Genomic DNA, 15,767 nt, shown 5'->3' on the forward strand with positions numbered 1-15,767 from the left:
TGTTCATAGGCCCTAAAATAAACACCAGCAACTCCATGTTGAGTGGTGTGTTTTGTTGGTGCTTACCAGTGTCTCTGTTATATTACTTTATGCTGTTCTGTCCATTAAATCCTTATTGTTGGATGTTAACTTAGTGCATGGACTTTGCCTAAATATCTAGTGGTGAAATGTTTCTGGCATGTAGGTATATGCTAACTCCCAACAGTTAACCCAGAAGCTGCTAGAAGCTAGCTTGTTTTTTAACTGGGGATGCTGTTATGAATACTTTTTGAAGCAGGCTGAGAATTTCACTCCTTGGTGTTTTTCAGTTCTTTCTTAGCTGATCTAGATGACGGCCCGATTTTCACCACAGACTTTTTGAAAAAATGTTTTCTCCTTAATTTCCCCTCTTTGTTCATCTCCTCTGACAGCGTGCTTTCCCACATATTTACTTCTCAGCATATTTTAACGGCCAGGCTTATGCACAGGGGACCAATGAGAAGACTGATAAATTGCCAATGAAATTGCCTTCTTTGACCTTGACTACCTTTGGACTGATTGATGATCCTGGACTGAAGATCCACAGACTTTCTCTGGGTATTAAATCAGATTAAAGATGTGTCTTAGACAGTCCAGACTGTTATAACAAACATGCCATAGATGGGGTGGCTTCTAAACAATAGAAATTTATTTCCCAAGCTCAGGATGCTGAAAAGACCAAGGCCATCAATTCGGTGACCGATGAGGTTTGGTTCTGTGTAGATAGATGACTGCTACTTTGCTGTCCTTACATGGCAGAAGGAACAAAGGAACTTCCTGTGTTGCCATTTCTTATGTACAGTAGTCTCAATTTCTTTATTTCTGAGTTTCTTTCTTATAAGCATGCAGTTGTCACCAGTACCCATCATATTGGGTATTGGAATCCCAGCATGTGAATTAGGTAGTGTGGGTAAAGAGTATAAGGCAGGGTCCAAATGAGTCGATTTTATTATTAAGTAAATCTTCATGGTAAATGGTAGAATGTGGGTGTTTTAGACTATATGCTTAGGGATTCTTTGAATGCATAAAATGCTGAGAGTAAAAATAGAACCTAATTTTGACATTTATCACACATTTTAAAAATGAAGCCTAAGAATTACTTTGAATTTAAAATGTTATTTCTGCATAAGCAAGGTGTGTTGCACAGCAATCCGTGTCAGCCAGTATGTTTGAGAGCATGACAAATAAGTTGTTTAACGTCTGATTCGAGTTTCTTCCTCAGACAAAGAAAGACTGACTTATCTGACTGATTTAATCTAATAGAGCTGTTTTTTTTTCTTTTCCTTTCAGATTTTTATTGATCTGATCTGACCTATATTGTGACTTCTGGCTGGAATCAAGGTCAGTGCTTTGCTTGTATTGATCATGGACAAGCTGAAGAGAGCTTTTACTGTGGCTTTTTGACTCTTTAGCTTGATGGTTCGAGATATTCTGGCCAACTGTGGCCAAGAGCAGGCTAGAGTATAAACCATATATATCACGCTCTTGGTTTACTAATAAACATGGTTCTCTGGGCTGTCTCTTTTTATAGAAGAATTTCTTTAGTTGTTGAATGTTTACTTCTTTCACCCTACCAGCTAAATTTTGGTGAAATAAAAGCACCCTCGTTTCAGTGCCTTCAAATAATGAAACAAAGGCTGGCTTATATTTTAAAGAATGGTTTGCTTTCTGAATTTATAGGAAAACACATTTGGTTCCACACTTGGTCCTCACACAGAATACATTACCTAAGGAGAACAGAGTTGAAAGTGCATTGTGAATCACAGACTTTAGTTAATCACCGCAGTGTTAAGATGCCCCTTCTTTTGTTCTGTGTCATTATTGTCTTGTACAGGCCACTCTAAGGCAGTTTCCATGAGTGTGGAGTAACAACAGAGCCTCAGAAGACTCTCACTCTGGGAGTCTTGGGAGTCCATTCATCATCATCTGCAATGTCTTCTCTAGAAATGAATTCAGAATTAAAAATAAAATGATAAGCTAAGCCCTGAAAGCAATGAAGATTTTTGTTGCTCATAAAAATCAGAATACCAGGCACTGCTAAGCTCTGTGCATGGACTTTTTGTTAACGAATAACTTAAAAGAAAACACTGGGTTTTCCTTCATGCTTACATTAACCAGAAATGTTCCTTTTGAATCCATATTTAACTCTTTAAGCTGAAATGCCTAATATAGCAGGCACACAGTAAATATGTACTTTCTCTGGCCAGATTTCTGATGTCACTTCCTTATTGCCAGTAACACATATACACACACCCTTCCTCCCTCAGATGAAAGGGTAATAGTTTTGCTCTTTTCTATTTTTCAAGTACAAATGGTTCTTTTCTATTCTTTAATCTGTATGAAATTAAATATATAAAACTTGTTGGACTTACATCTATTGGTATTGGGGTATTTAGTAAAGAAAAATAATGCAAAATATTTGCTCAGAATGATTTTAAGTCTTTATAAATCAGGTTATAGTATATTTATATAGTTTTGAGTTGAATATGCTGGAAATACTTAGCTTAGTTTGGCTTTCTTTTAAATCACTCCTTTGTATAGGCTAAATAAGTTTATATGTATTTAAATATGCTAATTATTATTATTATTATTAATTGGAATAACCCTGACAATTTCACACACACACACACACACACACACACACACACACACACACACACACACATATAATACATATCAGTCTCTCTTATCTCCCATCATCTCTTAGCTCCTTACCATTTCTGTCTATAATAAACCCTTGCCTACAATTGTTTCCCTAATATTTCTGTCTATTTTTTTGTTTGTTTGTTTTTGTTTTTGTGACCCACTGAGTTTAACCTGCCTATATGGCCTTAGATTCAGGCTGTCCATGGAGCCTGGTGTGCTCAGGGGTAGATGGACAGGTGAAAACAATGACTCTATTTCTCTTAGAATCAATCAATAGTCAATAGTTCTTGAGTAAAAGAGCCCCACAAACCATTGCCCTATCTAGGACCGGTCTCTTTCAGGCCCCATGCAAATAACTAGAGCTGCAGAACTCATGACTGCAGTGGCCATGTTTTACCAGAGGATTCCCATAGCCCTTCTTTTGGCCTCTTGGTTCTTATATTCTCCTTCTCCTTAGATATTCATTGTCAGGATCTCCGACAGTAATGATTCTGGATTCATTGCAAAGAAGAGCTTCTGAGATTGAGACCGAGAGTTAACATTTCTCTGTGTGTTTAATGTTGACATTTAGAAGACAGTTTGATGCTATGGCAGTTTAGCTCAGGAGCAGTAAGTCTTGGTTCCCATGACCTTTTAGGCATTATTGTTGAATGGGTTTTTAGTACCAGACATAGATTGTCTCCTGAGGAGTAGGCCTCACATTCAGTCAGGGGGCTGCTGGTTTTCCCGTAGCAATTGTGCTATTTGTAATTGCTTGTCGGTTCGGTTTTGCAGTCCACAGACTTCACAGCATGGTGCGTCCATTGAGGCCTTGTTTCTTCCACCTGCTTGCATTGCGCCTCTAGCACTATGAAAATTCGCCACCAAGGAAGACATTTCCAGTTTAGCTCTGTCCAGCTTTCCAGCTACAGTGTGTGGTGTCCTAAGCCTTAGGGTTTTAATCTCTAGTTCTTGTGGGCAGCTGCGTGGATTCACAGGAGCCTGCATTGTAGGATGCTGGTGCAGCACTTCCCAAACAGTTCCCAAGATAACATACCTGGAGCTGTAATTCGTTTAGCAGCCTAACCCCGGTGCAGCATTATCTAGCTATGCAGGTTGTCTCCTTCGATCTCTAGTTCTGTTTTTAAATTTAGCTGCAAGATAGTAAGCTTCATACAGCTTTAATAGCTTTGAAAAAACAAACCCTTCGGGTTTGCTAGCTCCACCCCTTTCTCTTCCTCCTCACTCCATTTGTTTTCTTGCAACCACTCCCTCATCCCCTTAGACCTGACAAACAGAAAGCAAAAGTCTAGGCAGAGATTTGCCAGGCATCTGTATCTGAATCAAATTCTTGCCCCCTCTTGTCTCATTGTTTTATCCAAATAGAAATTTGAAATCCTGTCATGCTGTGAATGCTTTTCTGAAAGAGAAATAATTAAAAGTAAATAAATTTTTGTCAAGAAAGCAATAATGCACGCTTTGCCTTAATTTGACTTCCTACCCACCGCCAGTGTTGAGACTTTCCTTTGTGAGAACATGAACATATTGTGTTTTACCAAGATGTGAAAGGTCAGAATAATATATATGTTCAAATAAATACTCTGATTGAGATATATACAGTATACAAACAAATGGAAGCCTATTTAAATCTCCATTATCAGGTCTTTCAAACTGAAAAAATTAAAACAAGTTTAATAAACAGTTACCTATATAATACTTTATAAAAAGCAGATAGACATAGAAAACTTTAAAAAATGTTAGCTCATCAGAAACAATAGATTTGGTGGGTTTTTTATTTGTTTGAGACAAAGTTTTATGTATCCCAGGCTGCCCTCCTTCTCACTATGTATCTGAGAGGCGTCCTGCCTCTACCTCAGCGGTGATGGTCTTACAGGTGAGAGCTTGAAACGCAGTGTTTCTGATTGCACAATGGAAAGACATTTAAACTCACCTGAAGTTATGGGATGAGGGAATTGGCATAACGTCCAGGGGCAGCAAACCAGCAGCACTTTTCTTCAGCACTTTCGAGCCCGGTGTTTGTACCTAAAACCACGGTTTCCTGTTCTTATTGTTAATAGCGCTGCCAGTTTCGTGTGTTGCTCCTCAGTTTTCCTCATGCATTGTTTTTTTACAAACTTGAAGTTAGACTTTGAGCTTTGTCACTTCCAGTTGGTTGAAAATAGGATTTTTAGAGAGTCCGGTTTTATCCCATGCTTTTTCAGTCACAGTCCAGCTGGCCTTGGTGAGCTCCCAATAGATCAGCTCCACTGTCTCAGTGGGTGGGTGCACCCCTCATGGTCCCGACTTCTTTGCTCATGTTCTCCCTCCTTCCGCTCCTCATTGGGACCTTGGGAGCTCAGTCCAGTGCTCCAGTGTGGGTCTCTGTCTCTATCTCCATCCATCACCAGATGAAGGTTCTCACTCAGGATAGTGTTTTCTATTTCCATCCATTTGCATGCAAAATTCGAGAAGTCATTGGACTCTCTGAACATGGCGAACAATGAGGGCTGATGAGAAGCCAAGGACAATGGCAGGGGGTTTTGATCCTACGTAATGTGCTGGCTTTGTGGGAGCCTAGCCAGTTTGGATGTTCACCTTCCTAGATATGGACAGAGGGGGGAGGACCTAGGACTTACCACAGGGCAGGGAACCCCGACTGCTATTTGGACTGGAGAGGGAGGGGGAGAGGAGTGGGGGAGGGGGAAAAGGGTGGGAGGAGGAGGAGAAGGGTGGGAGGAGGGGGAGGGAAATGGGAGGCTGGGAGGAGGTAGAAACTTGTTTTTTTTTCCTTTTCTCAATAAAAAAATAAAAAATTAAAAAAATTAAAAAAAAACTAAAAAAAATAGGATTTTTATGCAGTTTACTTTACCCCCACCCAAAATCTCATAACTTTCTTCTTACCCATTGCTGGACAAACATCTCTAATATCTTACTCTTATAAACAGTACTGCTATGAAAATACTTCCACTCGGAGGTTTTTTTAATATTATATTTACTATCAATTTAAAAATTCTATCATCTAAGAAAATCAATGCCTTTAAAGTGGCAAACATGTGAGAGTTATTTGAGCTGCTAACGTGTATGTGAGTCTGTGTGTGTGTGTGTGTGTGTGCACTTATCCTTGTGTGCAAGATGCATATATGTACATATGTGTGTGGAAGGCAGAGAACAACCTTGGGTATTATTTCCCGGGCACCATCCAGCTTAAGTTGAGGTCACCAATTGGTTTAGAGATGATTCGATTAAGATAACTGGCCAAATACTAGTAGCGATTCCTCCTGACTCCACATCCCCTGGCAGTGGGATTACAGAGTGACCAATCTCAGCTGTTATGTTACCTCAGGTCATCAAGCTTGTGCTGCAAGCTCTTTGAGAGCTCCCCTCCAGTCTCCACAGCCCCAGGGGTTTCTTGCTCTTTAAATAATTTAATATAAGATAGGAAATATATACGAACTAAGGAATAGTCATGAGGCATTAAATATTAATCTGAACGGCGTAACTTTAATTTTATATAGAATTTTTAAACAATGATAACTTTACTGACTTTTTGCTTTCTACTTCAGAAGACTGTTCAACTTATGCTGTTAAGGTAACACTCATAGTTTTCAAAATTTATGACAAAAATAGACAACAGTGTTTATTTGATCATGGTTCTTCAGAGAAGAAAGTGGAGAACCCCAAGAAATGGGAGAGTGACAACCGGAACACTCTTACAATTGAAGTGTTTCTCAATATGTGATGGAGAAGTCAGCACACAAACTTTTCTGGAAATATTTATAAATTTGCAAGACTTAATATTGTTTTGAAAAACCTAGAAAAGAAGGATCATATGTTTTTAACCAGTATTTTGATTTTCATATTCTATCTTACTGTTTTAAAAATATCTGTTTTTCTAAACTGATACTGTCGTATAGCTTGTAAAATGTAAAGATAAAAGGAAACCCTTACTGTACATTGAGGCATCTTAAACTGTTCAGCTCTGATCCTATTTCAACCAAGAACTTTTTATGTTACTCCAGTTATCCAAAAAAAGTATACTAATCAAACATTTACAGATATTAAATCCAAAGAAATATAATTAAGACACTTTTGTTATATATATAATTTTTACCTTTTACTAAAGAGTGAAGCAAATTTTTATACTAATGAGGATGATCGTGCTTAGTTTTACATAAAGAATTAAAGAATTAAACCTTGGCTGAATATTAGATACTATAGAATATAGGTTTCCTCTACTATTTTTCAGAGTTAATCAGTATTTTGAAAGTCATTATTAAGAATGCCTCACCACATAAATAACTAGTAAAAAGAGTTAGGGACATATCAGATAATGCTGGAAATTATTATCTAATCCCAAAATTCATTTAATGACTTTTTATAAATTTAATTCAAATTGACAAATCAAACAGTAATGTTTACAATCCAGCATTCTGAGACAATATGATCCAAAATTAAAATAATACGATGCAGGGTGAGGCATGATGATAAGGAAATAGTAAGGACCTCTGGTTTCTGTGGTTAGGTTTATATAAGAAAACTTAATCAGCAGTGATAGCTCTACAACCTATGATGTACAGGGCCTTGACTTAGAGCCAATATTCCAAAAAGCATTTTGGCCTTCCAGAGTGAGAAGGTACACACAGTGCGAAGTGTACATGTGGTGTGTTCAAAGCCAAAACTTCAGTGAATTCATGATTCAACACAGGCAGGCAATGCCAGAAACACCCTGGATACAAGACTTAATTGATTTCAAATTATCTTCTGATCATTGTGATCTCCGATATCTTTTCTTTCTGCCAAACATTTTAAATTCCTACATTAAGTTGTACCTACTCCATGTGGTTTCAGAGGTTGTGCATAACTGCCTGCTATCTTTTGATCATATTTTTCCTCATCGTATATATGAACAGACATTAAAAGATGTCTCCAAAAGATGTCTCCTAATGCTGTCAAAACTGTGAGTGTGTATGTGTGTGTGTGTGAGAGAGAGAGAGAGAGAGAGTGCATGTGTGTGTGTGAGAGAGAGCATGTGTGTGTGTGTGTGAGTGTGTCTGTGTGTGTGAGTGTGTGTGTGTGTGTGTGTGTGTGTGTGTGTGTGTGTGTGTGTGTGTGTGATGTTTCCATCAACACCCATCTTCTACCCTTACAGGCAGATAGTGTCTTTGGAATTAACAGCTAATGTGTGTTGCTTCCCATGTGCGTCTCTACACTGTGAGTGCGATCTTCCCTCTCTGTTTGACTGCAAAGTATTCCTGGTGCGGTTGGTTAAATAAAGCACTTGTGTTTGAGGTTAGAAGATGCTGTGGCTTCTTGGTACTTTGAATCCTTAGATGCCTTCCTATGAGTGAATCAATAATAATTACATAAGATTACTGACAAAAGACTTAATTGCAACCCATGTTCCAGAAACAGTTTGGGCTGTTTCTTTTGCCTGTCTGAACAGCTGCGTGACCCATGATGTCTTCTTCATGCGGTCTGCAGAGTGTTCCCAGGTTAAATTTTCACCTGGAAAATGGGAGCTACGCTATCTTAGACTTCATATCCCAACAAAATGAGATGTCATATTCCTGTGGCTTATAAAATGTTAATATTCAATGACCTTTTAGAAATATCTATCAAAAGCATTTTCTTCTCAGAGATTTTATATAATAAATTCTGATGCTTCTCTTAAGATAGGAAGTAAAATTAATGAGGATCTTAAAAAGATTGTTATGGAAAGTTCCAAATATGTAAATGAAATAATACTGTGTATGAGTAAAAAGTAATTTCTCTATGCTGTGCTAAGCGAGGCATTCCCTTTCCTCGCCTTCTCCGCTACTCCCCTCTCACCCATCCCGCCCATCACGTTTGTGTGTGTGTGTGTGTGTGTGTGTGTGCGTGTGTGTGTGTGCATGTGTGTTATATACATGTGTGATGGGTATATGTGCCCATGCAAGGCAAGACTTACATTGGCTATCTACTTGTATTGCTATCTACCTTATTACCGTGTTTGAAATGATAACTTAAGGTTCATTTTAGAAGTTTCTGAGTGGTGAGTTATCTGATGTTTCAGGTTTGACCTGCTTCTCTATCAATAACCCATGGTTTTAATTGTTATCCCTTCAATACTTTTAAAAGTAATTTTGACTTGTTCCGATATTTATACAATAAATGTTGCCCCCACCTTCACTCTCTTCTTCTCGGATTTCCTGCTGAAAACTTTCTTTCTACTTAGTCCCCTCCCACTTCCCACTCAGTCCCCTCCCACATTCTTGTCTTCTTTAAGCTCATGACCCACTAAATCTGTGGTTTCTTGCCAGAGCATTGTGAGATATTATTTACAAAATTAAGGCAACTTATTGATGACTACACCCCTGAAAAAATGGCGCTTCCTCTCCCAACAATATTTAACTGCCAGTGGTCCCTTGGAGAGGATTGAGACCCCATAGATCCACCATGCTCCCATGATAATATGGTCTGTGGGTTTGGGAAGATAACCTCAACTAGAATGACTTCATAAGCGTTGTGACTATGTCATATCCAGAAGGCATCTTTTAGTGACACATCTCCCTATCGGCTCTTATATATTCTTTTGTGAGATGGGGTCTCTTAGCTCATCAGTTTAGCTGACTGGCCAACAAATTTGGGGCTCTACTTGTGTCTCTGCATCACCACCAGGGGTTTTGGAGTGACTACCATGCCTAACTATTTTACATGAGTGCTGTGGGCATGCACTTAGTTCCTTGTATTTGCACAGCAAGTGCTTGACTGAACACACCGTCACCCTAGCTCTAATATGACATTCTGCAACAAAGATACCTTTAAAAAGCTGAATAGCATGTTGTCTAAGTAATTTAGTGTGTGTGGGGGGGTGAGTGAGTGTGTGTGTAAAGAGAGAGAGAGAGAGAGAGAGAGAGAGAAAAGAGAAAATGTTTTCTAATGACCTCAGGAATGAGGAGCAGAGGTTCTCTTAGTTTCTATTGGTGAGCTGTGTTGTTTTGAGCGATCGTGATTCAGGAAGAAATGCCATAGGCTTCTCAGTCAACCTCCCAACACTGCCTTGGGATAAAACCGTGTTTATCCTCCTGGCTTCCCACATCTCTCCAAGCACTCACTCCTGTTTCACTTCCTTCACATCACGACTATTTCCAGCTATGCCTATCCCTGAAGCAACCCCTAGGCTATTTGAGGAATGCTGGTATCTAAACCCTATGTTCTCTACCTTGGTAGAGCCTCCCAGAAGTAGACATTTAATGAGCACCTATGCAATAAATTATAAAGATGTTAAGTAATAAACAATTTTATTACATATCTAAGAATATCTATTGGTTATTTAAATACATTACAGTAAGCTTTCTTTCTTGTTTATTCTGTTCTTTAGTGGTGAAAAAGTTTTGCAGAGAGAGAGAGAGTGAAAAGAGAGAGAGCGAGAGACATTTAAAGGCATAATCACCCAAAAGATGACATTTGAAGCAGTATCATTTTTGTTTAACTTAGAGATTTTAAAGAAGGGATGGTATGAAAAAGGTGACTGTCATGCATTCTGTTTTATTCTTACACATATTATTATTGGATATGGATTATTGTGATAGAAAAAATACATCTAGAGAGATTATTTCAATGCTTCATTATTAGCTGAGCACTTTCATGAGCCATGCAAAGCTGACGGAGTCACATTGCTAACTGGAAGCACTAGTTAGTCGTAGGAGGGTCTGCTTTCCTACTCCACTTTCTGAGACATAGCCATGCACTTTCAGCTTCTGTTTATTCATTGTTCACATGGGGTCTCTGGATATAACCTAGCCAGGTTCGCAACTTGTGAATTTGTGATGTTCTGCCTCAGCTTCCCAAGTGCAGAATCACTGCTGTGAACCCCAGACCCTTTTAGTTTTTTGCCTTAAAAAAAAGGTAGGTTTTTGTTTTATTTGGTGGTTTGTTTTTGTTTTTGTTTTCCTGATGACAACATTTCAGCTGGGCCTACAAGACAGCTCAACCAGAAAAGATTCTTGTCACCAAGTCTGACAACATTGAGTTCCATCTTTGGGAATCCACATGATAAAAGGGGAGAACTAACTCCCCCGCGTTCTCTAGCATCTGCACATGAGTGCTGGTGCAAAATAACAGAACAACTGCCATTACAAGTAAGAGAGACCTAAAGATACGACTGAAGCTGAAGATGATCTACTGATGGGTGGGAGATCTCCTCATCTCCTTATATGACCTACTCACGAACTTCAGAAATATATGTCCCTGAAATCGCTACCTTTTTGACAGTTTGACATGGTGAAGAAGGAGGCTATAGGATATAAAATCACAGGAAAAATTTTAAAGAACAAGTGTTGTATCTTGGCTTTTCTCCATATGAGAAAATAATGGTCTAGCCGATCCCTTTTCCCTTCAGTAAATGTATCAAATGACTATAAAAGATAACCCAATGGACACATTTTTATACCAAATCTCAGCTTGTGAAATCAATGCTGAAGGTTTGATTTACTGACCAGTTGTCTTTATTCTTTTCTTACATTTTTCAGAAAGGAACAATGCCATACCATAGAATAACACAGCTAAGCTTTTGACTTAAATTGGAGCCTTAAATCACCGTAGGACAGTTTGGGTGGCAAAGCAAGCAGATTTCTGAATTATGTAAGGATCCCATCCATTTAGAAATCTCTTACCTTATGCTCCACACATTGAAAAATAAGTGTTTATATTTTTGAAAGGGTATATTCATTATTGCTGCTCTGCTTCTATAAATCAACATAAGGTTTGTTTAACTTTGTTATTCATTTCAGAATAGAAAATGAGGAATTGTTTATCAGAAGATAAATATATAGTACATATATGTCATGTGTAGTTAGAAAGGTAGATAGATATTATAGATGATACACAGATGGATGATAACTGGTTAGATAGATGATGGATAAATAGATATTTTAGTAGAGAGATAGGAACAGCAAATAATACAAGGTCTTTACTTATGTACTTTTTTCCTCATTTCCACAGAAAATGAAATTACCTTTCTTTTCTGAATGAAAACCCTGCCAGTGATTTAGAAACATAAAAGCGTTAGTTGAAAAATCACTCATTATGAGTAACAACCAGTGTGGCCTGGGTTTCAGTCCATGTCACTGGGTATAGCCCATAACACTCTGGAGTTTTTGCTCAGCTTTCTTTACTTACCATCGCTTCAGATTTTCTTAGTGAAGAGCTGCATTCTATGGAGCACTAAATGCATTGCCCATGTGTCTCTATGTCTGTGCACCCCTACCCTGCCAGCATCCTTTAGTAAGATTTGGGTATCTGTCGAATAAGATTCATCTTCTGAAGATGGAGCCAGTTGTCCTTGGCATATGAATTGAAAATGGAGACAAGGGTTTGGAACTGTAGTTTGATCGTCTTCATTTTATGAATAGAAGACTTTAGTCACACAACCAAGTATAATTTTTATAACACATTATTCTGTGGCGTGAAACAGCTTATAAAAATTTAGAAAAGATCTTTACAGAATAAAAATAAATAGAAAAAGACATATTTACCCAACTGTAATTGCTTGCTTATAATATGTATGTATGAATCATCCTGGGTGGCTTAAATTAGAAGACAGACATCTTTGGAATGATCAATCCAAGGAACCGCTTCATATTTCTGTTTAAAGAGTCTTTGTCTGTAGATGGAAACTCCTTACCTCTTTTCTGTCACAGCTAATCACAATGTCCTGTAAGTTTGATAGCATTTCAAAAAATAAATGTTTTCATCTTTGCCAGGTGGTGGTGGCGCACGCCTTTAATCCCAGCACTTGGGAGGCAGAGGCAAGCGGATCTCTGTGAGTTCGAGGCCAACCTTATCTTTTTTTTTTTTGGATGTTTGAGAATTTATTTGAGAATATCTTGTTCCTATCATTTGACTGGGTTATAAGAGCTAGTTCCAGGACAGGCTCCAAAGCTACAGAGAAACCTTGTCTCAACAACAAACAAACAAACAAAAAAACATCTATGGTTTCATCGTTAAAGCATCTTAAATCACCCAATACAAATACCATCTCCAAAGTAGAGAATGAACTAAAAAAAATGATATTGGAGGTGGAAAGGTAGGTGCTTTCACAGAGGAAGTGAAGGACACAGTTTTCATAACTAGTAAGACAAAAAGAACACCAACTTCCCATTGTCGTTTGTTGTTGCAAGTTTCTTCTTTTCAATGTTTAGTCATGCTAAATAGATTTGAAAAATGAGACTGTAGGCAGGATGTTTAACTTGATAGGCAGCTTTATACATACATCCTTTTCCAATTTCACCTTAACTTCCCATTACCTCCTAGGGATTCAGGGTTGTCTGAAACCATCTGGCTGGAACATTATAGAGAAGGACCTTGGGACTTGGTGTCCCTTTGGGATGTTCTACCAGTTTTACATATTTAGAAATTAAAGTGTAAATCTTTTACTATTGATACAACCAAAACATGTAAAAGTGTCAAATTAGCCTATAAAGTTAATGACCAAAAATTACATTTACATAATCAGAGACGGCTGTTTTTACAGATATGCAGTGGAGTGTTTCATAAAAAAGTCCTATTATTCCATATTAATAATGGCTTCAGTTACCTTAAAACATCTCATGCTGGTTGACTGGTCATATATCTACTGGAATTATTCATCCCAAAGGAGTTAAACAATTTAATTGTCCTCTATAAAATATCATCCTCCCTCTTCCTGCTGACCTGTAGTTACTACTGTGTTCATTTGACTTTTTAGGGATTGAGTAAATATTAGCTATTTCATAAGTTCTCACATCTGTTCACTTTTGGTAAACTTTTTTATTGGTTATCAAAGATGCCCAGTACCAAAAATTTCTTTAATGTTATGTTTTACAAAATAGGGAACATATTCACTTTTATATAAGTATTATAGGGATTCAGAAGTCAAATACAACATTTAGCAACAAACTACAGAAAATATTAGAAGTGTAATATGACTTTCTACCACAATATATGAAGAAATGCCAATGGAAACAGAAAATGGCTTTAGAATGTGGTTGGTTTGATTTGTGTTTTCTCTCAAAGTATTATCAGACAAATATCTTCTGTATGATTGAATAGCATTTTCTCTCCTAGCTATATGTCATGGTTTGCTCAGAGCTACTTTTATATAAATCCCACATGGCTTTTGCTGTGTGTCTGTGCTTCATCACGGCCATAAATAGTATCCCACTCAGATTGTCAAACAGTGCAGCTGAATGTAGGAGTCGCTAGGTAACATGACCCCACATGGAAATACAGCATGAACAAAGTTGAAGGGCAGCAGAGAGAGGGAAAATGAATGTTCCATCAACTAGCATGAAATTTTTCAAGATAACAAGTATTTATTAACATGGCACAATAGGAATTCTTTATGTTGCATAACAGGGTATAAAGTAGAAGGTTAATTAATTACAGTCTCTTGAATAAATTGTATTATATACAAAGGTCCTAGCCACAAGGTCAATGCCTAAACACAGACAAAATATAGTTTTAATATTTAATGAAAATAACCCATCTTGTTAAATTTAATAATGCTAAGATAGTGATAGAAACCACATTCTGAGGTCCAGAAAGGAGGCTGTTCATTTCCTCCACAGGATGTGATGTCTGAGAAGGAAGGACATGATGACCATGTCCTCCTCAAGGTGAGAAGGAGAGGGTCAGACAGCATACTGAAGAATACCTCCGTTGGCAAATTCCAAAGAACCAATCATTCTAGACTCTATGAATGTTTGAGAAGTATTGAAAATTACTCCTTTGTTCTCTAATACTTCACAGTCTTAAAAGAAAGGGAATGCTTGCATACAACTGGTAGCAAATGCTTGACAATTCGGTGAAACGCTATGCACAGACTTAAATTTGGAGGAGATGCAGAGAAGTTATAACTGGTGTGACTCAGAAGGACCACATTTTAGAAAATTATCTCAGTAGGGTCTTTAAAGGCAAACAGGATGTAAATAGACACAAAAGAGAAGAGCAGGTGGCAAAACATATTTGGCCGGTATCTATGGATGCATAACACAGAGAAAGGAATGAGGAGGGAAGCTGCGGGCACCTGGCAGAGTACCAAACCAGGGGCATCTTGAACTTTGCCTCTGCCTCTTCCCTCTTTCCTTTATTTTTCTATGAATATTTGCTCAACTGTTCATATGAGTGTATATTTTCTATATCAATGTAAGAAAAAATTAGCCTCTATGAAGAATTTTCTTGTTCAGTGAATATGGTAGTTATATACAAAATACTCTTGTGGATGTCAGTTTCAACAGCCTCTTTGAATATATGTGTGTGCATGTATACCTATTCATATACACATACTTAAGTTTTGTGAAATGAAAGAAAAAATATAATTATCTTAATATGTGAGCACTAAATGTTCCAGCTAATGCTTTGCATAGCTGTATTTATCTTATCTTGTTTTTAGTATTACCAAGATTGCTTATAATCGGAGGAAGATATGACAGTAAAATTAACTACTATATCTATTTAAAATTTTTTCAGATAGAAAAATTTGTGTTTATAGTCTTTTAAAATTACCAAGAAAAGGCCCTTCCCAGGGAAAGGATTAATTGGGATATAAATTGTAGGGGAAATATGTTATTATAAATAAAATCTTTAAACTATACACACCTCCTCACAAAGACCATAGTAGAAAAAGAAAAGAGTTTGTTTTATTGTTTTTGTTTTTTGTTTTCTTTTGCTTTTGGTTGAATAAGCACTAAGTCAGAATGTACGGCACATTCCAGAGAGCTTGCTAAGAGACTGCAGAGAATAAAAATCCCAACCTTTAATACATCCAAAAAATACCACACACTCAGTACAGTAGCCAGTCCACAAGCAGAAATACCACCCATTCAGTACAGTAACCAGTCCACAAGCAGAAATACCACACATTCAGTACAGTAACCAGTCCACAAACAGAAATACCACCCATTCAGTACAGTAACCAGTCCACAAGCAGAAATACCACACATTCAGTACAGTAACCAGTCCACAAACAGAAATACCACCCATTCAGTACAGTAACCAGTCCACGAGCAGAAATACCACCCATTCAGTACAGTAACCAGTCCACGAGCAGAAATACCACCCATTCAGTACAGTAACCAGTCCACAAGCAGAAATACCACCCATTC

The 15,767-nt window shown here is 37.6% G+C and overlaps 1 protein-coding gene across 25 annotated transcripts in view; it reads left to right on the top strand.

Annotated features, from left to right (window-relative positions):
- Map2 (microtubule associated protein 2) overlaps positions 1-15,767 on the top strand; it is a 264,833-nt gene that overhangs the window by 76,457 nt on the left and 172,609 nt on the right. For all 25 annotated transcript variants that reach the window (XM_075951221.1, XM_075951224.1, XM_075951222.1 and 22 more), the window contains one exon: positions 1,309-1,359. The gene's annotated coding sequence lies outside the window, so the exon portion shown is untranslated. The remainder of the gene's footprint in view (positions 1-1,308; positions 1,360-15,767) is intronic.

The sequence above is a fragment of the Microtus pennsylvanicus genome, chromosome 17 (assembly GCF_037038515.1).
Source record: "Microtus pennsylvanicus isolate mMicPen1 chromosome 17, mMicPen1.hap1, whole genome shotgun sequence".
Lineage (NCBI taxonomy): Eukaryota > Metazoa > Chordata > Mammalia > Rodentia > Cricetidae > Microtus > Microtus pennsylvanicus.